Genomic DNA, 8,415 nt, shown 5'->3' with positions numbered 1-8,415 from the left:
AAACTTTTGCCAATTGATGTTTCAAGCATCTAGGAGATCTCCTCACAATCATTTGCCAATCCATTCATTGGACTCTTATTAAAATATACTTAGTAGAATAATTGGTCCAAGGAAATATATGTTGTTATTAATTACCAAAACCACCTAGTAAGAAATTGTGCTTTCAGGGGTCGATTGACCGGGTTGAGTGTATAGTGCGAGGGATCAATCGACCGGCTTCACTCTATAGTGCGAGGGATTGATCGATCGGGTTCACCCGAGGGATCGATCGATCGGGTTCAGTGTATATTGAAAGGGATCAATCGCTCGGGTTCTTTAAGCGAACGACTCACTCGGGTTGAGTTAGCAAAGGATTTGCACACTTGCGCGTACAAGAGAAACACGTAAAGCAAACTGCATCGCTCGGCCAGACCACCCACCATATGTCAGGAAATCCCTTCAAAATTCTCGTCCTTATTTCTACCACGATTTGTGCAACTAGCATGAACAAATGGCTCGTGAGGTTCTCCTACTTTGAAGAATAACAACTAGATTTTCGTATTAAAAGAAACATCGAAATGTTTTCCGGCTATATCCCTATATAGGGGTTGTTTGATTTGCGACTAATTTTGTCAAAGGTTGACACACCTAAAGTTGGGCAAGTTTTAATAAGGAGAAAGATGAATTGTGTATCATAGCTAGTTACTCATACTTCCTCCATTACATATCGTAGTGCGTCCATTCTTTTTGAGATTTAAGTTGGTTCATAAATTTAACAAACGTGAACGACTACAATGGGAACAAAAATTAGGGGTGTTTGTTTACAAGGACTTTTTGATGTACGGACTAAAAAAGTCCCTTTTAGTCATCAAAACCAAACGTGAGGAACTTTTAGGGACTAAAAGTAGGCATTTGAGACTAAAGATAGAAGTTCCTAAGGGAGAGTCTTTTTGGGACCTTTTCAGACTTTTTTCAACAGTGTCCCTGTTTTTAGCATGTCATTTAATAACCTCTAGTTCATTAGTAGGGGTAACATGGTCTTTTAGCATGACATTTAATAACCTCTAGTCAAGGTTGTCAGAATCGTGATTCTGAATCGGATCGGAGCTCCGTTGGTAGGATCGTGAATCGTAGAATCATAACTACTAGGATCGTAGAAACTTAGATTCTACGAGCAAAATCGTAGAATCGGAGGGGCTAGTTTGAATTGTAAAGTCGTAAGATTCTAAGACTTGAGTCACGATTCCGACAACTTTGCCTCTAGTCCATGTTTAGTTTCTGGAACCAAACAGGTAGGGACTAGAGACTTTTTAGTTGAAACTAAAAAAAGTCGTAGGATTTTTTTAACAAACATGACATTATACCATTGAAAAACTTCTTTCGAATAAGAATTCAAATTGTATAATTTTTACGCCCATCGCAATCGTCCATATCGTTTAAATTTATGTTCAAACTTAAATCTTGTAAAACGCATACACACTACATTATGAAACGGAAGGAATATTATGAGTAGTATCACATATATACTAATACAAGATTAGTCTACAACCTAATAAAATATTACATGACATCACGCATATGCTACTCATCATTTTAAAGTCTAGTAACATAGACTAATAACATAAGTTACTTTTCATTTTTTTTACTTTTCATTAAGAGTAGTCTTAGACAAACCACACTAGTGTCTCACATTACATACACACGAAATATGACAAGATACCTTTAAGCTTATCAAGTAATTTTAGACAAACTAAACAAAAATGTGTGCCAAAGCGTGACAATGAAAGACCTAGAACCAAAGAGCCCCGTAGTTTGCCTAGGAACCTAAAGAAACGGCAACCCGGCAGAGCCAGGCTGGCCGGCCGCGACCCGAGTTGGAAAGAGCATTAAATAGAGAGAGAGAACGTGCATACCCAAATCTTTGGCAATCTATAGGGATTCGGGCCCTCGTCTCCTCTCCCAAGTTCCAACAGTCTTCCCGTCCCTCCCGCCACGACTTTTTCCCGTGTCCTGAGCCAGACAGTCCCACACGATAAAAGCAAGCAAGCAAAGCACAGAGCAGAGAGCGATGCAGACGCCATCTGCGGCCGTGCCAGGGGACACAGGAGAGAGGCGACGGTGAGCCAAGCCAAGCCAAGCCAAGCAAGAAAAGACTCGCTCGCTGCTGCCGCTGCTCTCGCTGCTTGGAAAAATTCGCAAACACGCACGCGCGACGACGGCCAGCGCGCCCAAGCGAGAGGAATTTTTCTCACCGGCTTGCCTCGGGCACTGGATGATAGAAAGCCCTGGCATGGCCGCTGCTCGTCAGTCCTGAAAAAATGTTTCGTGAAAACCGAAAAGCGCGGCGCCGCGCACCGTTTGATCACCCTTCCCTCTTAATATAAACAAGAAAAACTTACACACATCGAACTTCCCTCCACGGCTGGCAATGGCATGCCTCCGAGGATCACGACTCTCGATGGCATGTGAGGTGAGGGGGCTTCGGCGCGGTGGCCCACTTCCAGCGAGAGATAGGCTTTCCCGGTAAGGGACAGGGACCGTCGCAGCAGAGCCATAGACACCGTAGACACCCGCACAGTCAGAGAGAGAGAAGCAAGCAAACATGCATGCATGCATGCAGGCAGGGGTCTGTAGTACGTGTACGCGGGCTGCTGTGCCAGGAGCAGTGGGCACTGTGCGGACGAGAGAAAAAGCAGGGGAAACAGCTGACAGCCATTGCTCACTTGCTCCCTCCTTTCCTTTTGCCCCTCTGCCTTCTCTGCTCCCCGCGCCTTCTCTCTCCTCTCTCCGTTCAAAACCGAACGGAGTGGGCTGCTCTGCTCTGCTCCGCGCTGCGCCTGGTCTTAACTCTGCTTCCTTTCTTTGGGAGACACGCAGCCCACCCCTTGCCGGCTTGCTTTGCTCCCTTCTTCCTCGCTCCCTCCCCTCAAAGGGTACCACCGGCTACCACACTCAAGCGAGCGGCGCAGGAGCCAGCAATGGACGCGGATGTGGCCGACCAAGCTCCGCCCGGGCCTCCATGGCCTCCTCGGCAGCACCAGCTGGACGCGAGGGAGAAGGTGAGGCCGTTTAGTTCACCTCTCTCTCTCTCCAAGCTACTGCATTTTACTTGCTTCCTCGCTGTTTTGCTGTTCTTGAGCTTGCGAGTTGCGTTTGTGGCCGAAGTAGCACGACGTACAAGCAGAGCATAGGCACGTTTGTGGCCAAGGAATACGTTTTTAGATCGGGTTGCGGGTGCTAGTTCTAGACTTTCATCATATGGATTTGGGCTGTTTCAAGCTAGCCCCCACTCCATGGACAAAGATAGGGATGGTGTATTTGTGCACTGAATCAGCATCATCCTCCAAAGTACATTTCCGCACCACGTATATAGCTAGAGCCTAGAGGGGCGGATTTGCTTGTTCAGTACCCTGGTTCCAACTTCAATCAAGAAACAATGTACCCAAGTACTTCTACGAGTATTTATTTGGCTACCAAGGTTAGATGAGTAGATCCAGCTTGTGATGTGGGCTACTTATTTTAATAGAAGGTCACCATAATTGGTCTAATTACCATCTTTGATTCGTGAGCCTCCAGTCGGACCATAGTACCGTTATGGTGAACCGAGATTTTGCCTTGCCGTTTTGGTGGACCAAGATTTGAGTGGTACTCCAAGTACTTTGCACATTTCACTGGTGCATCAGTGCATGGTAGTTAAGCACTTAAGGGCTGGGTAGCTCTTACGTTTCACGTTGCTATGTGTTCTAGTATTCGAAGAACAAAAGAAGGAAAGTTTCAGCATTCCTTCTCTCTTGAACCGTTGGCTCCATAGTTAGGTGACAAAATTGGAGTTAGGCCGTGATTCTTCTGGCATGGGCTTATTTTAGTGCTTTGATCAGTATATATGCCCTCGGGTGGTCTCTCTTTACCTAAATATTAGGCGATTTGTTTATAGTAGTTAAACACAAACATGCTCCTTAGCCATCCAAGGTCATGCCAAGCCGCCAAATCTAGCTTCTCTTTTCTTGAGCCACTGGCTGCTAGTGTAAGCGAATAAAGGTCATTGTGCCCTGATAAGTTATATTTTAGGCGACAGTGAAATGTCTCATGCCCTGTGTGATCTGCATTGCCTTTGTGGCAAGAGGGCATTATTGTGCACCCTTTTGACATTAGGGGTATGTAGAACGACTAATTCGAATTGGAAAAGAGACATGGCATGCCAAAAAAAAAACTGTCCACAGCCATAAACAAAAGCCAAATATTTGGCCGCAGCCAAAAAGTTAGTAGGGTTGGTTTGGGTTGCAAAAAATGAATTGCTCGCATTAACTGGGACCATCTTAAAATTTCTCGCTATTCAAACATAGAATAAGATTATTTGCTTGTTTTACTAGTTTTACTGTTTTTATCACTGTTTGTTTAAGTAGACTTCCAGTAACTGTGAGGCCACTTCACTAATGTAATCAAGATGGAGTTTATGATCGATGTAGTATCACTGTTTGTTTAAGTAGACTCCCAGTAACTGTGAGGCAACTTCACTAATGTAATCAGGATGGAGTTTATGATCGATGTAGTATCACTGTTTGTTTAAGTAGACTCCCAGTAACTGTGAGGCAACTTCACTAATGTAATCAGGATGGAGTTTATGATCGATGTAGTATCAAGTATCGTTGCATTAGAAAGTCGCACGTTCTTTTTTTTTATGAAAGTCGCATGTTCTCTATTGTCTTCCAGCACTGATCATTTTATCTTTTCCTAAAAGGTGAACCTTGTGTTTTTCTCTCAAAACATAAAACATACTACTCCCTCCGTTCCTAAATATAAGTCTTTTAAGCGATTTCACTAAGAGACTAAGCAAAATGAATGAATCTACACTCTAAAACATGTCTATATACATCCGTATGTAGTCTTTTAATGAAATCGCTAAAAAGACTTATATTATGGAACGGAGGGAGTAGTAAACAAGAAAAACTTGTTAAGACTGCTTCAAATAAGAAATATGAAAAACATTTTTCAAAAGGAAAAAGAAGAGAAAGGCTCATACTTATGTTACAACTGTTACTATGTAGACTGAAGTTACTCGAGAAATTCCTCTTGGCATCTCATTACAAATTGAAGACACCACATTTTCTCCTGACCAGCCTATGCCTATGTCATTTTGTTTTTTTTTTACTTACAGCATTGAAATGCCAGAAAGTACAAACTTATAGATTTATGTGCCTCCTGTTTCAACTACTCATCTTTTACCTTTTGCATGTACATGATTTGCCTGCTCTACTAAAGCGTCACTCTGTTAGGACCATATCCATTAACTCACTTTAAAGCAATCATTGTTTGCTGTATTTACTTATTTTAGTTTTTCCTAAGAATCCTGATTGTTTTTAGAAGTATTTTTTTAAAGGAGGAAGACCTGTGGCCTTTGCATCTGGACGATGCATGCAAGCATTTTATTAATTATTCATCAAAGACCTTACAAACAAATACTTACAACAGTAAGTTTGAAGCCACTGTCTAGGCAACATCTGTCGCTTCTCCTATCCAGTTGATGAAGGGATGCTGATAGTCCGAGCCTAATACTAAATAGACCTCACAGTCAAGCCTAACATCTAAGACCCCAACCAAGCCACTTGCCGGATATGGGGCACACACCGGTCCGGCGCACTCTCAGAGGCCACTGCCGCCAACTGCCACCAATCCATCTTCAGAGCTATACTGACGCATCGACCTTGCCCGGTCTAGTTGTCGTCGATGCCGCCACGGCGCTAGACAACCCCACCACCCCGCGCTCGTCAATGCAGCCCCATTCGTCATCGAGATCCAGCTGCACCATGCCGACAGTACTCGTCTTCATCGACGTGGTTGATACAACGTTGATCCTACTGCCAACCTCCCCACTGTTGTCGCTGCTGGAGATACCCGGAGCCCACTACCCATAGCACCCCTCCCCGAACATCTGAGCCTCCCAAGACGGCGCCTCCATGGAGATTATGACGCGCAGGGCGCCGCCGCCGCCCAATCCAGTCTGAATTTTGGACTTCCGTCCGGGAGGTGTTCGGAGGTGAATAAGAGGGACCTTGGCTTCGCCTCTAGGAAGGGTAACAACGTTTGAGGGACGCCGCCGATAATGGGCCGGACTAGTTGACCAAAGTTTCCTCCGGTCCCCATCCTATACCACCAAACCTTCGTGTGCTCCAGATCCGGCGGCGAGCTAAGAACTGAAACCTACATAGATGAGATTGCCATGTGGCTCAACCCAACGTGAGTCGAGAAGAACATCCGTAGTAGATATCCAGGTGCCGAATCAGCCGATCTGATGTGGCCAGCGGCAAAGACCACCACCCTGTGTCGGCCAACCGCGTCCAGCATCAGATCGAGATCCGATCTGAACCCGACGCACCCACAACCACCAGATCGAGCCCACCACGTAGCTGTCACCATGCCGCGAGATGGGATACCGCCGCCGCGCCGCGCACGACGCCGGCAAGGGTAGCCCACCCACTGCGCTGCCGAACCCCACGTAAATCTAGCGTCTCCTTGCGATCCGGCCGTCCCGCGCCAGTGGAGATGCTCGAAAGGGAAGAAATCCCGCCGCCGCCCTGCCAGCCAGGATATGCCTGGTGGCGCTGCGGACGGCGGCGAGGACGGTGGGAGGCGGAGGGCTCGAGGGAGAGGGCGGCTAGGGTTTTCCCCCGGGTCGCCCACGGTGGCGGCGCGGGGTGAAAAAATTGTGCAAGTCATGATGGTAGGCGGGAGGGCTCGAGGGGGATTGTTTTTAGAAGTATGGATTCATTTCCTCGCTTCCTAGAAGATCATTGCAAATCTCTCTGTGTAAATGAACAAATCTACTCCAGGCTCTGATATTTTGGTTTAGATGAACAAAACTACTCCAGGCTTTATATTTCGGTGTAGATGAACAAAACTACTCCGATGTTTAATTTCTCCTTAGATGCCATAGTCACCTCTCCCCAACTAAATTTCTTTACACATGTAAGATGTGGCACCTAAGGCGTGGATCTCTTGCTCTCGCGGCCTGGAGACCTTTTTTGGAAAAAATTGAAAAAAGTGTCTTTTAGGTTTCAGAAACTTCTGAAACTAAGGGCATGTTTGGTTCATGACTAACTTTGCCACAACTAACCTTAGGTAAAGTGTGGTTGCCACAAAAAGTGTGGCTAACAAAATGAACACCACAAGTGTGGCAAGATTTAGCAAAAAATTGAGTGTATAACATGTGGACCATATAACTAGAAAAGTGTGGCATGCCACAAGTGTGGCAATGAACCAAAAACATGCCTAAGGTATTGTGGCATGACAAAGGTTAGGCGTGGCAACCTTAGGCTGGGAACCAAACAGCCCCTAAATACACACATACCTAGCACTTTTTGCAACCATATTGTGCACAAAGAAAAACCTGCCCTTAATGCTTACTTGTCCATGGCAATACTTATGGTTGACTTCGCAAAACTAAATTTGTCCTTATGCTTATGGTTGACCTTAAGCTTATAAGCTTATGGGGCGCCCACAAACCATAAGAAAACATTGTTCTCTCTGCATGTGTCCATATCAACAAACACTTTGGGTCCTCCCTAGCTTGTCCAATGTATATGTCCATAATCTATTTTGAAAGGCGTCATGCTGCAGTGTAACTTTGCTGAAATTTTTGTTATCCCAATTGACAAGATGTCTTTATCTTCTCCTGGTTTGCAGGTGCCAGACCCACGCTGATCACTCGGAGGAGCCGGGCGCCCGCCGGTGGTGACGCCTGCAGCCTGCTCGATCGCGGGCGGAGGGAGGGAGGGAGGAGAAGTCGGGAATGAAGCCGTATTGGTCCGGGAGCGTATACATAGGAGTAATATTCTTTTGCGTAACGTTAGACAATTTACCAGATGGGAGTATAAGTTTCAGTTTTCAGGTAGAGGTTTAATCAGCAACTGACCAGCTAAGCCTGCCTATTCTTTGAATTTCTATCCAATCCACTGGCCACTGCCGGCCGGCTATGCCGCCGACGCGCTGCCTCGCTATTCCATTCGCGTCCATGGTCCCGCCGTGCGAATGTTTCGTACTCAAACATCGCTGTTCGCGCGTGCCGGACCGCGGCACGCCGGTGCCCATGCTGGAGCGTGCTGGACTGCCGGGGCTGCCGCGTCTGTAAGCACGGGTGATCAGGGTGCAAGTGGGACGGTAAGCGGGACTTCTGCATTTGCCCCACAGTTGCCACATAGGTTATGTGGAAGGTTTGTCTGAACCTACATGTTTTTATACGGATAAGTGGGTTTAGTGGGATGTCCATTAAAATTAAATTCTTATAAGCATTAATACAACAGTTAGTCCTTAATTGGAGTTTGCCGTGCCGCTGCGCCGTCGTCGCTACTCCCCGCGCCGCCGCCCTCACCGGCCGCTCTGTGGCTCTTCCCACCAGTGCTGCCGCTACCTCTCGGTACCGCCGCTCCAAACACAAACCCT

At 46.3% G+C, this 8,415-nt stretch overlaps 1 long non-coding RNA gene across 1 annotated transcript; it reads left to right on the top strand.

Moving 5' to 3' along the window:
- Nucleotides 1-2,628: 2,628 nt before the first annotated feature.
- On the top strand, nucleotides 2,629-7,978 carry LOC123444209. Its single transcript, XR_006630967.1, has 2 exons — nucleotides 2,629-3,038; nucleotides 7,660-7,978. It is a non-coding gene; the product is annotated as an uncharacterized LOC123444209 (long non-coding RNA).
- The last annotated feature ends 437 nt before the right edge of the window (nucleotides 7,979-8,415 follow it).

Source organism: Hordeum vulgare, chromosome 3H (genome assembly GCF_904849725.1).
Source record: "Hordeum vulgare subsp. vulgare chromosome 3H, MorexV3_pseudomolecules_assembly, whole genome shotgun sequence".
NCBI classification, from domain to species: Eukaryota; Viridiplantae; Streptophyta; class Magnoliopsida; order Poales; family Poaceae; genus Hordeum; species Hordeum vulgare.
Note: the sequence above shows the minus strand (reverse complement) of the source record. Positions and strands in the feature narration are given on the sequence as shown.